The sequence below is a fragment of the Polyodon spathula genome, chromosome 11 (genome assembly GCF_017654505.1).
Source record: "Polyodon spathula isolate WHYD16114869_AA chromosome 11, ASM1765450v1, whole genome shotgun sequence".
Taxonomy (NCBI): domain Eukaryota; kingdom Metazoa; phylum Chordata; class Actinopteri; order Acipenseriformes; family Polyodontidae; genus Polyodon; species Polyodon spathula.
In genome coordinates, this window is record NC_054544.1 from 10,835,993 (window position 1) to 10,855,193 (window position 19,201).

A 19,201-nucleotide genomic window follows, 5' to 3' on the forward strand; every position below is an offset into this window, starting at 1 on the left:
GGCACTGTATATATATATATATATATATATATATATATATATATATATATATATATATATATATATTATATATATATATATATATCCAATAAGGCACAACACGCACCCTCATTCTACTGAATGAGTACATATTCCAATACAGGCACACCTCATTCTACTGAATGAGGTACTGATTAGGGGATCACCTGAACCAAATCTTATTTAATGAGGAAAGGTATAAAAACCACTCCTGTGGTCATCACTATCTTCTTGCAATAGGACCAGCTGGATGGCAAAACAGTGCTAGTAGTACCTCAAAAGTAATTGGAATCAAAAAATAACTATTGACCATGCCCAAAGAGTTGAAAAGGAAAGTTTTGAGTGAGGAAAAGAAGGGTTCAATTCTGGCTTTACTGGCAGAGGGATACAATGAGCGTCAGGTTGCTTCCATCCTTAAAATTTCAAAGACGGCGGTTCATAAGAACAAGGTCAAGCAGCACACATTGGGGACAACAAAGCTACAGACCGGCAGAGGGCAACAACGACTCTCCACTGACCAGGATGACCGACAACTCATTCGAATGCCACTCAGCAACCATAGGATGACATCAAGTGACCTACAAAAAGAATAGCAAACGGCTAGTTAGTTACAAATACTTTAACGGTAGCCTTTCTGGAGCCATTGATTGTTTAGTTTTTTAGTTTTTATTCTTCCTTGTTATATTCCCTTTGCCGATAGAGAAAATGGTTCCATGGCTTTCTTTTAGATTTTCTAAATTCACTACCAATGGGTTTGTAACCCTATGGATGATCAGCTGTATAGTATTTTTAAACTGTGCAGCCTATACACTGTAAATTAATATTTACATTCATACATATCAACAAGATCTCAAAAAAAGTTTGTTTCACTTTGATTAATAAATAATTTAAAATAAAAACTAAAAACAATAGCGAAAAAAAGGTTGCATACAATGCTCCCATTACTTTTCTAAATTAACGAATACATATATTTTATGGCATAGATATTTGACGGCAGAACAGGAGGAGGCAGAATTTTCATTATGACATCACAAGCCAAATCGTGGGCAAAGTAGGTAGGGACCTAGGGTTTACTGTACTGTTAATAACAGGTTCCTAGCTGCTAAAAAAAGTTATGTTTGACAAAGTGTTAACATGAACTGCAGCTACTAAAATGTATTGCAATTGGTGTTGTTTGGCTTTAATAAGGGACATAATATTATATAAGGTGACAGCTCCCTACAGCAAAACCTGAGAGAATTATTAAAATAAAGAGTGATGTTACAAACCAGAACATTAAGTACTTTTTTTAAACCATCATGAAACAGTTAAAACTTCAAGCACACAGTCTTCCAGAAAATAAATAGAATGCTGTCCAGTACAATCAGGTAGCCAGCAGTACTGCATCTTAAATTGATTTTTGGAAGCAATTTATTTTCCACTTGTAACACAAAGGAAATTGGGTGCAACTCGCAGAGCGGATTTGTAACAGCGGGAGTGGGAGGAGGGTGGGGTGGGGTGATGTAGAACAAAAAGCTAGTGTAAGAGTTTATATAGCTGCAGGTTTCTGAAAAACAATACATTTTCCACTCCATATGTGAATGGGCTTGATGAATACAAATAAGGGCTAAAGGACAAGAAGGACAGTGTAGAACAAAAAAAAAAAAAAACTAAACATAATAACAAAGCAGAAAATAATGCTACTTCTACATACTATTCAAGCACTTGTAAAAATGGTTAAATCTGAAGATGAAAATAGCCTGACACGAACGGCTAATTTGTGAATGAAATTGGATGGTGATTTTACTGTTATGAATTAATCTGCTAAATTCTGGCATGGGTATCAAAATAATTTACCATGTTTTAAGTAACCAGAAACCATTTAAACAATTGCACACAAAAAATTAAAATGTCCTCCTTTCTTTAGCCTCTCTAGCCTGAATAAGCTAAATTTAAGCATTATCATTAGTCATTTAATAACACCTGGAGGACAGTAGCAGAATCAGATTTGAATACTCACAATTAACAAATTGAAAGCAAAATCATTATTCTATTAAACTAGCAACAACGGTTTCTTTGAGACAAAAACGGCTGCTCCCGTATTAAGTCACAACCAAACATATTTTGCAGGGCATTGCGGTGCATTTCTGACAGTCTGTAAATCATTCTTTAACTGCCCATTAGGGTCCACCATACCAGCTTTAAAGGCTTTTCTGTCTTCCTTCAAATTTAGCTCTGTTGCCAAATAAAAAGAAAGACAAGGTGAACTACAAAATTACTGAAAATTAATTAACCAGTTAAGTATTTTGTTTTTGTTGCACAAGCTCCAAATCAGCTATTTGCCTAAAATATGGAAAGAAAGCAACATTTTTGATTTAGCATGCTTCTTCTGGTAACAGTTCTCTGTGGATAGTTCACCTCATTGTGCTTCCATGTCTCCTACTGATCAGGTAACCAAGCATGCTGGGTAAAGACTAGCCAGGCTAGGCCCTGTTTCCCCAGGATTCAAAAACCTGGCACCATTTGTTGCTTAAATTTGACGAGAGGCAAGAGACCCCTGGCCTGACAGCAGAGTTGTCCGTAGACCTTCAGTCCTCCTGATCAGTAAATGGACTGCAGCAATCTGTCAACACTTGAATGATGACGTGCTACAGTGCCTCTCAAACGTATTCACCCCCCTTGGATTTTTCCACATTTTATTGCGCTCAACAGGGAATCACAATTGATGTAATTAGGAGTTTTTTCAACTGATCAACATAAAAAAAGTCCATAATGTCAATATGAAAAATAAAATCTACAAATTGTTCTAAATTAATTACAAATATAAAACAGAAAATAATTGATTGAATAAGTATTCACCTCCTTTGCTATGACACACCTAAATAAGCTCTGGTGCAATTAGTTTAATGGAGTCCACCTGTGTGCAATTACGGTGTTTCACATTATTTCAGGTTAAATACACCTGTCTCTGGGAGGTACTACAGTTGATTAGTACATTTCCTAACAAAATCTACATCATGAAGATAAAGGAACATTCAAAGCAAATCCTGAATAAGGTTCTTCAAAAGCACCAATCAGGTGTAGAACATTTCCAAAGCAGTGAATATCCCCTGGAGCACAGTAAAGTCCATTATTAAGAAATGGAGAGAATATGGCACAACTGTGAATCTGTCGAGAACAGGTCGTCCTCAAATCCTGGCGAGAAGGGCACTAGTTAGGGAGGCCACCAAGAGGCCTATGGCAACTCTAAAGGAGTTATAGTCTTCCATGGCTGAGCTGGGAGACACTGTGCATAAGGTAACAATAGCCTGGGTGCTTCACAAAACTGGCCTTTATGGGAGAGTGGTAAAAAGAAAGCCATTGTTGAAAAAAAATTGCATCAAATCTCGGCTAGAGTTTGCCAGGAGGCATGTGGGAGACTCTCAGACCAAGTGAAAGAAGATTCTATGGTTTGATGAGACCAAAATAGAGCTTTTTGGCCTCCACGCTAAGCGCTATGTTTGGCGCACATCATCCTGAGAACACCAGCCCTACTGTGAAGCATGGTGGTAGCAGCATCATGCTATGGGGATGCTTCTCTGCGTCAGGGCCTGGAAAGCTTGTAAAGATAGAGGGCAAAATGGATGCAGCAAAGTACAGGGAAATCCTGGCGGAAAATCTGCTGAAGTCTGCAATAACCTGGGACTTGGGAGAAGATTCATCTTCCATCAGGACAATGACCCCAAACATACAGCAAAAGCCACACTGGAGTGGCTTAAAAACAAAAAGGTCAATGTCCTGGAGTGGCCTAGTCAAAGCCCCGACCTCAATCCAATTGAGAATATGTGGAAAAAGTTGAACATTGCTGTTCACCAAAGGTCCCTATCCAACTTGACGGAGCTATTTTGCAAAGAAGAATGTGCAAAAATTACAGTGTCCAGATGTGCAAAGCTGGTAGGGACTTATCCAAATAGACTCATGGCTGTAATTGCTGCCAAAGGTGCCTCTATCAAATATTGACTCAAGGGGGTGAATACTAATGCAATCAATTATTTTCTGTTTTGTATTTGTAATTAATTTACAACAATTTGTTGATTTTATTTTTCACTTTGACATTATGGACTTTTTTTTGTGTTGATAAGTGGCAAAAACTCCTAATTAAATCAATTTTGTTTCCATGTTGTAACACAATAAAATGTGGAAAAGTCCAAGGGGGGGTGAATACTTTTGAGAGCCACTGTATGTGTCCACACAGGTTGTGCTTGTTTTTTGTCTTGTTTCAATAATAATAAAACAACATTTTTAAACAAAATGTAAGAGGAATTTAATATATAATTTTAGGGGTCAAGTCTTAATAAGAAGAGATTTTTGAGTTTGCCAACAACTTTGTCTCTATGAGTGTAATCAAGCAAATTATACACGGTTGATTTGTCATTGCTGTTAACTATTTTGTAACTCTGTAGAGACATTAATATATAAAGTGCTTTATGGTCGGCACTTCTTTTTGGAAAAAAAGATTTGCTCGCGGGTGAATGCTTTCGAAAAACTGATATTATAGGTGATTATATATATATATATATATATATATATATATATATATATATATATATATATATATATATATATATATATATATAGGTCGGCACAGCTAGAAAATCTAGAACCGTGTACATGGCCGTGAAAAATAGTCTCATGGATACCCGTGATACATATTTAAATACTACCTGTTGATACACATGTACATTTAGGAAATTTATCTCTGACTTTGTAATAATAATAATAATAATAATAATAATAATAATAATAATAATAATAATCAACGACAATACATCTCAGTTTGAATAGTTATTAATGTTCAATGGTCATATTCGGCTGTTGTTGTTGTTGTTGTTGATATGGTATCCAGGCAAAGAATTGTGTGGAAACGGAATTTGCAAACTCTTGCAAAGGGAATTATTTAATTCAAAGGAGGAAGCACATTTACTTAATTTGCACAACAACTATTTTCTTTATTTAACCCAAAAAAGCAAAACAGGTAAACGTTTCGTAAATGTGTGAGTAACGTGTTTTGCTTTGTTTGTTTTTTTTTCTCATAGTGATTTAATTTTGTACTTTGAACCTACGCATTTTGTAGTCCTTACTCTTTTTCTTAGTTAATCTACTTCTTTAAAATAAAAAATAAAAGTTTAAAAAAGAATTAAATAAAGGCTACTTATTTGATCTTTTTTGACATCCTGTCAGTTAAGAAATGACTGACTGCAAAGCTTGTTTTAACGCTGCCTTTATTATGCCGGCGGAGACCCGCGCTTACAACTGCATTATTTTCTACATTTTCTATTAATTCTCAAATTAATAATCGATACCTGGGTAGTAAAAAGAGACCCGGGTCGGGTAATTTAAAACCTGACGGGTACCCGGGTTTTCAGTTACCTGCTCCGACCTCTGAAATATAAAAGGAACCGCTTATTAAGAAATGGAGAAAAAAAAAAACATTTCTGTATTTCTGATTGACTGCTTTTAAAGGAACCTATAGTGTTTTTTTTTTTAAATGTTACGCTAGGATAAATATACTTGATTTGAGTCCTAAACATTTCACTAGCTGGTGATAACAAAAAGAAAACCGATCAAGCAGAAAAATACATAAAGTAGCCACAATGCTACATTCCTCCAGCATACATCATAGTACTGGAGCGGATGCCTCTTGGCAGGGCTGTATAAAGGGCTGAGCGAGAGCGGAACTTCATTTTAATATTACCGCAAGGGGGCTGTCATGTGGGATTCTCCGTATGACCTTCATATATTTCTTGCGAGTAAGCACAAAATTAAGTGTTTTGCAATATCGATTCCAAAGTAAGGTACTTATGCCTCGCTATGGTACTGGAATCCTTATATGATAGACAGTAAAGCAGAATAACATAAAACACAATTCAAAAGTAGCATACGTTTTTGTTGTTTTTTTAATGCTTCACTGCGTTATGACAAATTCCAGAGAAATGGCACTTTCCTACATAGATAGGAAAGCCGAATAACATCAAACAAAAAGTAGGATACATTTCCATTTTAGATACATAGATACATTTAGATACATTTCCATTTGTCATTGCGTTATGACAATGAGATAAATTGCACTTTCGTTCTGCGATCAGCTTTAAAACACAAGTGATAGACGTGACGGCGATACGTAGGCAGTCCTCCAAAGATTCTTGTTTCTTGCATCTGTTTTTAATACTGCATTAATTGTGGAATAAGCCGCTTCGCATGTGTAAGTACATCCAAACATGGAGCGCACAAACAGAGCCAGCGGTAGTATAACCGAACAAGAATGATTGCATATTTGCTTTGATTAATTAAGTTTTCAGCAAAGACGAAGCCTGCAAATATACAAGCTCTAGTTGCTGTATTGCAAGTGGCCCGCTCTGCGGAGTGGTACCTTGCACTACAGGGTACCACACTAAGAAAATGCTCCTTTTTAACAAGGCTAAATATTGGATTATCCCAACTTTGCAGAAATAAATGCACATTAAGTCATTCACCAGTACAACATAAAAAAAACAAAACAAAACAAAAAAAAACAAGTGGAAGTGTGTTATATTTTCATATACAATTAACATAATAAACCTACCTACCACGTGTGCTTAAAGACAAATTCTAATTTTAGCAAAAAGTAACACATAAAAGATATAATTCAATAAAGCCTATGTCTTTTGGTTTTAATTACACAATATGTAATTGTTGCAGAATATTGCTTTTCATGAAATAGCCTAGGTGGGCCGTGCATTTCTTAGGAGTATTGGCATGGAGCATAATGACTGTACTAAAACTAAATATTCAGTAATTTAATTTTGGTGCCAGTAAAACTTTCTGTTCACACTCATTTCCCCAAATTTTGATTTGAACTCTGTAAATCTTTTCACTGTATAGTGCATGTGTATTATTTTAAACCGACTTTCGACTTGCAGTGTGACCTAGGTCCATTCTACAGGCAGCCAGCTCAGCTAATTATATTAGGGAAAAGTCTTCAGGAACAGGGTCATATAGGCACCTATAAATAAAAAATAAACAGCATTTTGGTTTAAAAAAGAAAAGTGCTTAACAAGTAATTATAAAGTAAAAGGTCAGCATGTTCAACTGTAACAAACAGACATTATCATCCTGTTTAATGTATTCCATGTACAGCTATATTCATTTATATAAACATGTAGGTCTGTTTTTTTTTTTTTTTGCATTTTAATTACCTATTTGTTTTTTTTAATGCTGTATGTATTGCATAGGAGGTCCTCCATATGACTCTGACTCCCGTTTTATATATATATATATATATATATATATATATATATATATATATATATATATATATATATATATATATATATATATATACTATATTAAATTAATGCTTCCATCCAAAGAACTGTCAGTAAATGAAAATAATATAGACTGAGCAGAATGAGAATTTGAACACACACTCACTGTTCTATTTCACATCAGATAATTGCTATTTTTCTATAGCATGAACCATTGGTGTCTCAAAATTGTGGGTTAACATTAGATACAGCTTTATTATATAGTTCTGTGAGATGCATTCTACAGGGTGTCACATAAGTCAGGGTTCATTGGCATAATTGTTAATATTAGTTGTCTCTCCGGTTCTTTCAGCTCTGAAATGTTTTGAAACAAAGAGCACTGAATTTAGATCATTTTAGTGTGTGGTGCAAATAGCCAGGGAGGTTATGTCTGCCCGATTCAACAGAGAACATTTCATGTGAAGCCAGAACTATGGACCACCAAGTTCGACAAGTTCAACAATGGTCAATATTGTGTTGTGGTCCAATGGGAAATGCATGGGCTTACACCACTAGAACTTATTTGAAATAAACAAATGTAGTGATTGAAAAAAATGGATTGAGAAAAACAGGAACAGATGTTGTCTAGCCATATGTGTGTTTGTGATGTGTGTTTTATTTTCACTTGTTAATTTATACTTTAGTTTGGGAGTACAGTATGTAGCTTTGTATTATTATTATTAGAATTGTTTTATATTATCATTATTTGTATTTAAATATTAAGCTTCCATTGTTAGCATTTACTGCCCTGTAAGTTGACTTGGATAAAGGCGAATTAGATAAAGGCGTCCGACAAATAAATAAATAAATAAATAAATAAATAATCTCCCATGCGTTTCAAGTTTTATTCTCGGGTCTTCTAAGTGATTTATGATGCATAGGATGTGCAATCTATCCATGGACCCGTTTAAAAAGAAAGGAACGAGCCAAGAAAAACGCCTGTAGCAGCTGAACAGAGATAACAGAAGGGAATGAGAAGCCTGTTTTGACCAAGTCTCATTATCTAGGTAAAACAGCATCCATATTAATTCTAACTTAACATTTCCTCAACTCTCTCTCTCTCTCTCTCTCTCTCCTCTCTCTCTCTCTCTCTCTCTCTCTCTCTCTCTCTCTCTCTCTCTCTATATATATATATATATATATATATATATATATATATATATGTATATAGATAGAGAGAGAGAGAGAGAGAGAGCATTAAACGTGTTTGAATTTAGACATAGAGATATGTTAAACTTGCGTTTTAGTTCAGTTTTGTTCTGAGATTACATTAAATAAATAACGAAAGGAACCTGTAGTATTTTTCAAGGACATGTAAATACAGAATGGGTAGTTTAAGTCTGTCTAAATAATGCATCTTTTACATGGATAATTAGATTCTGGGGAATACATCTCTGCCTCTAAGAAAACACAACAAATACGAGTTGTTTTGTTCTGTAAACGCCAGCGTGTTGATATAGTATATTATATCTGGCCCAAAGCAGTTCTTTATACCAGTTTTAACAAACATTAGTTACCTAACCTAACCCAGTTAACTACCTGTCTTTCTTCTTTAGCAGTCTGAGAGGTGACAACATTTGTAACCACGGTAACCTACACTCCGTTTTAATTGGACTGTTTAACAGTAGAGCGCTCCAATGATATTCCCACCTTTTGGGCGTTTGCCCAATGGAACCCTGACCAAGAAAGCTACTGTGTAGTGACGTCATGCAATCTTGTACAGGCACAGGAGAAGAGAGAAGAGAACTCGCTTCACACTCTAGAGACGAGCCTGGTTATACGAGTGGGTCTTAGTCATTTGTATTATTATTAAATGTAATCCTTTAGATGTCTCCCTTCTTCAGAACGTACGGGCTGGCTTACCCCTCCTCCTCACAGTAAGTATTTATCCATGCAAAGCGCATTAAAACTGATTCATCTAGTGTGCATATGTAGTACTCTGTACTACTAAACTCGGGTGTTTCTTGTGTTTTTTGTTTTTGTTTTGCATAATTAAAATGTTTTGAATAGCAACAAAAATGTGATAAGTTACATAGCATGCCGTCCTTTTAAAATACATCTGAAACAATCGAATGGAACGCTCGTGTCGATTATTGATTATGCGATACAAAGTAATCTTTACCTTGTGACTTGTTTACACCTAACCGAACATTTTCAATGCACGTCTCGTCTTGCACAACTGTATCACATAGGAATATAAACGAGTGCTGCACAAATAAGCACATTGATATCGATTGTATAAAGTGGATCAAGTTACGTTATCGCTGTTTAGGTCTGATTACACTGACATATGCCTGGGGTCATCAGTCTGTAGTGTTTGCGGTGTGGCTGAATGAATAGGCAGGTGTGTGCTGTGTAGGAATCTGAAGAATGCCCAAAGGAAAAGAAAAAACAAAACACGCTTACCATTGGGGGACACTAGCACATACTACATCGTTTTCTTCATGGGTGCTAAACGCTGAACTAGATTTTTTTTTTTTTCAAACACAGAATTGAAAAAAACATTTTTTTCTGATTACCAGATCTAACAGAACTACAGTGAAGTCTGTTTTTGTTAGCGTCACACAGTTTGCACTGTTGTTATTTGAATCGATCCAGTGCGGTGGTACTAGAATCAACAATAAATGTACTGAAGAAATGTAAAAAGTAAATAAATAAATAAATAAAGCGTGTTTTCGGCTGTCTATTAATTTTTAGGTGTGCAAATTAAAATAAATTATTTTGCTGCAGAATAAATACTGGGCGTTTCGATTTAAATCTATAACAACAATAAAGAGCACCCAGACAGGGACCGACTGCCAGCATAGACAACGACCAGCAAGGGCTTTAAAAAAAAAAAAAAAAAAAAAAAAAAAAAGTTATCTGGTGCTGCTGCAGAATTGCTGGGCGTGTCGATTTCCATCTGAAACAACACAGCACCCCAGCAGGGAACCCACTTAACATAACAACGAAAGAGAAGAGTTATCAGATTGCATGTAACTGCACATCATAACTAAGGACAGAGACCCCACGATTACAAACTTTGTGGGTTTTTTTTTCATTATTATTTTTTTTATCTGTGTGTCAATCTATCTAAAATAAACTTTTTTTTTTTTTTTTTTTTTTTTTTTTTGTAAGTTTGTTCTAGAATAAAGTCGACATATCTCTGTAATATATAACTCCCGATACTGGCTGTAAGATTTGAAGAGCTGTTAATCAAATCTGCCCTTCCCTATTTATTTATGTATTTATTTATTTATTTACCTCATTGTATGGTAATATGTTTTCAGTGTCACCTTATACACAGTGCTACTCTTGAACAATCACATTTCACAAGACTACATTTAAACAATCACTTCAGATTTTTGCCTTATCATATTGGGTCTGTGTATTGAGATTTATCATGACTTGTGGTGTTCCTGCAGTAGTTCTGTCTTTGAAACCTAATTAGTTGCACTAACTTTAATAACATATTGTTTGTGGTACTTCAGTATTCAGGAGTTTGGATTATTGGTGATTTAAAATACCTGTACTGGGATAACAAGACACAGTTTTATCCAGCCAGGCAGAATGCACACTGTTACAGTAGCTATGATTTCATAATTGATTAGGCAACTGGAAGAATTGTGCCTTTGCACAGATCACAGAGCAGCAACCACTATGGCAATCTACAGTATTTCAGTTTTGATTTGCATGGAGTTGTATTTGAAGATATCTACTTTACACTACCAGTGAGAAATGTAAAATAAAATGCTACACATCGATAATGATAAAAATGCAACCACAAAGGGCTGGGCCAGATTGACTGGGTAGTATTTGTTATCTGTATCACAGTGGGTCTGTGCTTTGCATGCCTGCAAGTAGTAGAAAACATAACCGAGTCAGGTTCTCTCGTCTTTAGCTGCTGGCACTTTATATTGTGGCCTCAGTGAGATTTGGCTGCATTGTTGAAACCAAAGCAAGAAGTGGCGTGTTTGTGTTTTGTAAACGGTTAGAGCAGCATAGGCATTTTGGTAAGGGTGGCTGTGTTTTGATAAGGAAAAATATATATATTTTTTTTCCCCTCATTCGCTTTGATCATTTGGAGTGTATAAGTAGTAGTGCACTGGAAAATGTACAGTTTAAATGATGGTTGGGAAATGGTCTAGGCATGCATCAAGCCCACCATTTATCACTAACCTGTTATTAAAATAATGCCACATATTTAGGAGTTCTAAGTATTTTTTGATTACTAGTTATCATTATCTATTATCAGTGATCCCAGACTGGTTGGCACAGTGGTGATGTGAACCACTTCAATTCTTACTAGTTGTGTTTATAGAAAACACTATTTGAAATGTGCACAGGATTAAAAACAAACTTGCTGTGTGATTATGAGTTCTCTTCGTCAATAAGGACATGATAGCCCTGTTATGTTTTTTTTTCCTTTTAAAGATGTATGTGATACATGGCTTTGAACTTGCTTAACTGAACAGAGAAGAACGTGTTTATTTCATTTTTAAAAATTCAGGAACACGGAGGCGTGTTCAGTTGTAAAAGTAATAGAGTTCTCCCTGCAAGTTCGAAGCAGAAACATTGCTTTCCGTATAGCTGTGCACTCCAAGAATGTTTGGGCTGCTTTTTAAATTTGATCCTGAAAATCTAAAAGAAAGAATATTGACAGCATTAAGAGCTGAGACACCTAATTCAACCTGCAATGAAGTTAAGTTTCTAAGGAAGTAGGGTTGGCTACAACCTGTGCTTTTCAGTGTTTGACTGTTCTTTGCTTTTTCAGTATAACCTCCTTACCACAGGGCTGAGGAAAGCCTTGGTGGAGTCTAGCCACCTACTGTTTACCCCTATTAGCATCCAATACGAACTTGAATGTCCAGCCGTATTATTAGTACCTACTCTCAATATATTGAGTAAGTGATGTGGTTTATTTAATCCTCCTACCTAGGTTGTATCCAGCGTTTATTTTTACAGCTTATTTAGGGATAACCAGAGAGGTGGTTGATGTGGGTTATTCTGTTGGTTTGTAGGTCGATCTTGAATCAAATGAATTAAAACCACAATCAAACATTTATACAAAGATACTGTAAGAATAGATAAGAACTGTTGTATTACAGCTGTTAATCAAATGTGATACTGATTTACTTTGTCCGTGTTTACTAGATATTGTGCTTTATTATAATATCCAGAAATAGTGCATATGATTTGACACGATTAGGTACTGACTATGCCCACCAGCTAAATAAGGGGTGGATCTGTGTGATATCATATTAATTCAGCTACTTGTTTAAAATAATGTGCAAAGTGTGCTATTTTAGTCTAAAGAATAATGTGATTTTCACTGATATAATGCTTTGTGGGGTTTTGTCTTGGTTACTAGACCCTTCCTTTGTCCAGAATGCATTCATTCATTCATTCAAGCTCCAACTTGGCTGTGACAGAGAGCACATCTATTGAATGTGTATGTGGGCTTTTTTTTTTTTTTTTCCTAACATTGATGAAATTGAATGACAGTTTGCAGTTGTTAAAATTGTAAAATGAAAATATAAAAATAGCTACAGTACTTGTACATAATGTGGTTGCAGTACTAAGTTAGATACAGGTCTAAAATATTTGATTCACTTTTTTTTTTTTTTTATCATTCAAAACCATTGTTTGTCTTAACTAGCAGTCACCCTGGTTGTCAGTGCTTCTTGAGGCAGGAAAAAACACAATGCACATTAGTCATAGGGTGCACCCTTGCAACAAGGTGTGATGAAAACAAGAGAATGAATTCTCAGCCATACCCCACCCTGACCTGGACGTGGTTTGAATTGTATCCAGGGCAGCAAATGCAATGTGCTATTCGTCAGATTTTTTAAATTGTTTTATTATTACACTGTATTTTTAAAATACAACATACACAATGCCTCCACTCTACTATTTATTTTTTCTTTGCAGAGCACCAACAACACAAGTAAATCATGTAGCATTCACTATTTTTTTTTTTTTTTTTTGTGCTGATGAAAATAACGTTATGGTTGTCACTAGTGGAGAAATTGGTCGACCGTGGTATCAGCATTCCTCATAGGTCTTCACACCATGTACAGCTATTAGGAAATAGTTCGTGGGAGTTAATCCAGACACAATACAGCCCAGCAACAGATTTATTATTGTGAAAATGTTTTTTTAATTTGTATATAAATGTTCTAACCGACTAGAGAAGAACCTTACTGTTGATTCATTACTGTGCGTCTGTCCCCGATAGTGTTGATAAACTAGCTAAGAGTTTTAAAAAACTGCAATACATGTGTGGGGAAAGGACTGTCTGCAGTATAACCACTTATCCGTGTCCTGTTGGCTTTTAAAACCTTTTTTTGTGTACAGCACAGTTGTTCACAGATAGCTACATTTGCTTTAAAGTAGAAATACAAACTAAAGTAAAAACAATAATGGGTCTTTCATACTAAAACAAGTGAGCTGTTTGTGATCGTGTGCCTTTCTTCTGAATTATAATCCCATAGCTGTTGTACTATACAAGCCAACCCTGATAGTTGCCAGTGTCAGCCAGTGTCACTGTCCCCATTCATACCCAGAGTGGTTATATATCCGGGATGTCTTGCTAGTGGTTTATTTGACTTCATTCTTGTTGATAATATTCAGGGATGGAGATCAGGCTCCCATTACATAGCTGTTTCATCGATGCCTGGTTTGGCTTTGATCTTTACAAGGCACTCTTGTTACCTACATACACTGTGTGAATACATCATGGCTAATCAAGTTCTAAGTAAAAGCTGGAATGGTTTGAATTGATATGCAGTAGGAGTCTTATTTCCATACTTGCAATTTGATAAGACGTGGATGCATTGGTTAGGGTTTGAATTAAGCGTTTTAGCGTTTTAATTAACAGTTACGTACTATGTAAATAGGCTACTGTAACTGTTGTGTGTTTTAGTTACTGTAGATATATGCAGAGAGTTGAATTTATACAGTACAGCCTGAGTATTTGTATGATCTGTTTTAGGAGATGCAGCCCTCTTACCAGAATGTTCCTATTTCTTGTTTATGCAGAGAGGCACAGTGTTGGGTTTTTGTCTTTTACCACCATGAATATTTGATCTCTAAATCATAATAGGAAAAAAGGGTTAACCACAGGCTTTCCAGTGGTAAAATATGTAAGTACACATGTATAAATTTTACTTTTGATTAAATTGAGTCTTTATCCCTTTAAACATTACCAGCAGCTATTTTATGCTTGCTTTTGCACAAATGACAAATACAACACTGAAATCAATTAGTAGAGTACTTTGCTGTACCACCAGGCTTTGCAGTTATTGGTACAACGAAGTCCCAGTCAATGTAAAGGACTGGCTTATAGTGGAAGTACTGTAGTTGTGAATGGTATTTTTGTTACCAGTTCTGTGCTAGTTTTTACATGACTCTCTTCACTTTGAATAATAATGTTATTTGTTTGTGTTTCGGCTTGACGGTATTTTTTCCATTTAAGAGTGCATTTCCAATTAAATACAGATACTGTCTTTTGATTGAAAATTCTACAGAAGCTTTAAAACTAATATCTTGCTGTGTTAGCTGATAAACCCTTGAATGGGATTCAGATTACAATGTTGTTCGGATCCTGGGTAACACAGGGTTAATGCTTAACAACAAGCATGTCAGCACTTGAAAATGAACCAGACAATGGATTTTTCAGAATGAAAATACGAATCTCGGGGTCCAGGAACACCGAGGGACTGTATTTTACGGGTCTAACAGCTGCAATGTAAATCTAAGACAGACTTTCTAAATGTCTACTGTGTCTTGTTTAATTTGAAAGTGGTTGAAAAACTTTATAATTTGATTTATCATAACATTACAGGAAATTCAACCCATACGATCAGGACAAAAATGTGTAGCTTTTATTTGACTACTTTCTGGTTGGATTCAATGCTAAGATTATTTTGTAATTTTGTCACAAAGGTAAATTGCCTTGGAGTTTATGTTCTCGATTTTATTAAAAATAAAAAATAAAAAATCAAACATGTCTTCTGCATTCTTTGAGTCTAGACGGTGAACATAAATAATGGATAGGGGTACTGTATTGTACAGTACTGTATGAGGTAATGGTGGACTATCTCATAAGAAATATTTTTAATGGTAAGGATAAATAAATACAGATGTACTGTGGTTGCTCACTTTAAGTGTCTCAATTTTAATAAGATCCTTCACACTCTCTCACACTCTCACACACACACACACACACACACACACACACACACACACACACACACACACACACACATACTTTTACAGATACTGTAGTGGGCTGTCTGGTTTAGCATGCGTTTTTAATACCCGGAGAACACTGCAGTGCTGTACTATTGTTAAGTGGGAGTGGTAGCAGGAACAGTCTCTCTCCAATCTCTGTTTACTATACATATGAGCAGCAGAGAACTCAGAGCCACTGGAGCCTGCTAAGAAATGACATTGATTGCTGCCTGTCTGTAAAAAGCATGAAATACAGTTTTACTGTTGGGATTTATTTATTTATTTATTTTACTCTGATTTGAAATTTAAAATGCGTATGTTTATGACTGTACTAATGGTTTTTTTTCGGGGGGGGGGGGTTCTCCAGAGTATGTTTTGAAGAATGTCTTGTATCCATTGGTCTTCATGCTTACAGTATAAACCCTGGTTACATGTTATCGTGCAGCTGCACTTTACTTGAAGCTTGCTGTTGTTGGCAGGAGTGATTTGTCTTTTAGAAAGAAGATAACTCTTTTATTTTGTTATGCTGTACGGTATATCAAGTTTTTAATTGTAATAAATACACCACCTAAGGTTATACAGCAAGTCCTTCCAAATGTCATATACCAGGGTGATACTGAACTTGTAGAATAAAATTGTATTCTTTTGATCTTGATATGTTTTGCCCAGTAACAGAACTTGCAAGTTGGATATTTCCTCATAATATAGTATAATACGATTTTCAAATATGTAACACTTTCATCTTGTAATCCCTTTTTGTTGTGTAATGATTCATGCTCTTAGCACGGGCATTGGAAATGAAGATTATTAATGTACAGTTGAGCTGATGTGTAGGTAGAAGCAGTGTTCCTGTAAATGACATGATCCCTCGTGCAGGGAACATTGCTTTGACATCTGGGACTGGAGAATATTTCTGACTGTGTTGAGGCCCCCCTAAGGCAATGTTGTGGACCCTCAATTTGGGAACCACTCTGTTGTGCATGTTGTCCCATCTCTACTTTGTCCTTGTACAACTGTACACAGCAAGTGCTTCCAAGCATAGAAAAAAAAGTGCTATATTTTATTGGTAAACTCCTGAACCATTGTGGTCAATGCCTCCTAGTTTTTCCAGGTTACATAACATCAGCAAAGACTATCACAGGGCAAGTGCTTACTGAGTTAAGAGCCCCCAAAGTGGACACAAGGACAGACATGGCATCCCTTTAGCACCTCAGAACTCAAAAGGGAGAGCTGATTTAAAGCTATGTAAATCTGGAAAATGGCAAGCTTTGTCTACTCGCTAATGGTATTTGGTTAGAAATAATCAATTGAGAAATGTTTACATGCATCTAGACCACAGATAATCGAGAGACACGTTTCCATGTCAAATATTATCTGCTAAACTACTGTATAGTGTCTACAGTATTGCACACAGTTTGGCAAAATTGTATTTGTATCCATCTCTTGTGGTTAATGGCAACACTGACAGGTCTTTCCAGGGCAGTTTGAGTGAGTCATTTGAGATTTTTTAAATAATACAGTATGATAAAGTAATGATGTGCCAACAATGTGAGCAATCTGCCAAATCCGCTCTTAACAGATGAGGCTTATTATAGGTTATCCACCCAGAAATCAATTTTTCTAGGTCTTTTAATTGATTTATCTGTTTAAAGGGATCCAGGCAACCTTAAAGGGAAAGCAGTTTACCTAGACCAGTTAACAGTATATTTAGCATGGGCTTATGTGTATCTGCTATCCCTTTCGAGTTCTGGGGTGAGTAACCAACTGCTTTGTGACACTGACAATGCATATATAGTCTGTTAGATAACCTGAAGAAACTACATAGGTTTAAGGAGTTCTTGCAAGTAAAATAATGTATTTTTATTGGCGTCATTACTTTTTTTTCTACATTTGCCTCCGCTGCATTATCAGGTAATTTGTTGACATATTATTGAATTACATAAATGGTTCTGTGTGTACGGCAAGTATGAAGAAGGTTTCTTGAACTTTTTGCAAGATCTGACCTCTCAAACACGGCCCCTTTTCAGTGCTTGTTTTCATCCATCACAGGCAACCCCCACCTAATTTTAGACCCGTAACTTAAGTAATGAGAGGTGATACTTTGGGATTCTTCCTAAACACTTCCAGGTACTCTCGCATGCAATATCAAAACAATCTGAGTAGTGTGTGTATGTTTCATTTGGAGGATAAATGTCATACTACCTTTTATATACTGTAGTGCTTTACAACTGGATGAGGTCCATTTTGCTCTAGTAGACGTGACTGCATACATTTCCTGTGTAGCAGTGCTCCCTTTTTAAAATTCAGAAACAGTGCAGCATCTGTGTAATTTTTGACTGAAGAGGAGCATTATTCTTTGGGTTAAGGTCAAGAGAGGTTTGCATAAATGCTACCACATGACAGTAATATCATGCATAATATCGTACCACACGTGGGGGTGTGGGGTAATTTATACATTTAAATTCCAGCAATACCCCAGTTAATCTTTTTTATTTATTTATTTTTATTAAAGTAAAGGGGGGAAATAACAAAAATATGCTGTAATGGATAATGATGTATGTTGGATGAGTTCAGTGGGTAGTTATTGAGTAGGACAAAAAAAGAAAACCCTGTCGGAGAACTTTACAAAACTATTGGTAACTGCTTCGTGCATTGGGCGTTGCATTTTATGATTCTAATGGAGGATAGTTTAGGACTTAAATGTAGTTTGGGGAGACATCAATTAGTGATGACGTGCATGCAGTAGAGTGGAGTGTTAATGAGCTATGAGACGTGCTTGGTAGCTGAACTGCTAGGATCTGGTTTGTTGTAGATTTTCTGATTATGGATACATTAGAAATATTACCTTTTGGAACATGCAAGTTAAAGTATAGTGGAGGTGATTGTAGAGGTACAGTAGGGTTACAGTAATGATATAATATTGTGGGGGGAAATGCAACCTTACTGGTATTTTATAGATTGCATTTTGAATATTAAAGGCAAAGCACAGCATCTTCTGACAGTGTTGAACCACAATTTAAAAACATTGTAAATTAAGAGTACAGCATGTTTTTCTTAAAACCTTAGTGTGTGATCAAGGTTCTGGGTTTTTCTATTTTCACATTATTGGCAGTGCAGACTCTAGTGCACGGGACTGTTGCCATGACACCTGTCATTTTTTAAGAGCTCCGACCAAGTAGCAAGAAAAAAGTCGTTTTCCCGCTTGTGTTTTTAATGTAGGCAAAAGGATTTGCCAGTGAAAGACAATGCATCATTTCAAAAATCTAGAAATGATTAAGTGAAAGGTACAATTTAAGTTAAGATGATATTGTTGCTGTCCTTGTGTGTAATGTGTTTAACCTGCATACCAGTAAATATTGTTATTTCAGATTCTGTTTTCATGATTACACTGGATGAAATGGTAGCAGAAATGGTAGCTGTTCAGTTGGAAGAGGTGGCAGGGTGCAAATAGATTAAATAAAAAAAGATATTCACCCATAAAAATGTGACTGAATTGCACTGAATGAATAAGACATCCTTGAGCTGGAGTATGTGCACTGTTGTACAGAAGCACTTGACTTTAAATGTTGCTACAGTTACTGCAGTTACACTTAAATCCAACATTACATAATCAATTTGTAAGTGTACATTATTGATAAACATGCAGCCTACTCGGCTAAAATAATGCA

At 35.7% G+C, this 19,201-nt stretch overlaps 1 protein-coding gene across 2 annotated transcripts in view; it reads left to right on the plus strand.

The window, feature by feature from the left end:
- Window positions 1–9,053: 9,053 nt before the first annotated feature.
- The window catches only part of LOC121323062 (plakophilin-4-like), a 55,977-nt gene continuing 45,829 nt past the window's right edge, over window positions 9,054–19,201 (plus strand). For both annotated transcript variants that reach the window (XM_041263787.1, XM_041263789.1), the window contains exon 1: window positions 9,054–9,196. The gene's annotated coding sequence lies outside the window, so the exon portion shown is untranslated. The remainder of the gene's footprint in view (window positions 9,197–19,201) is intronic.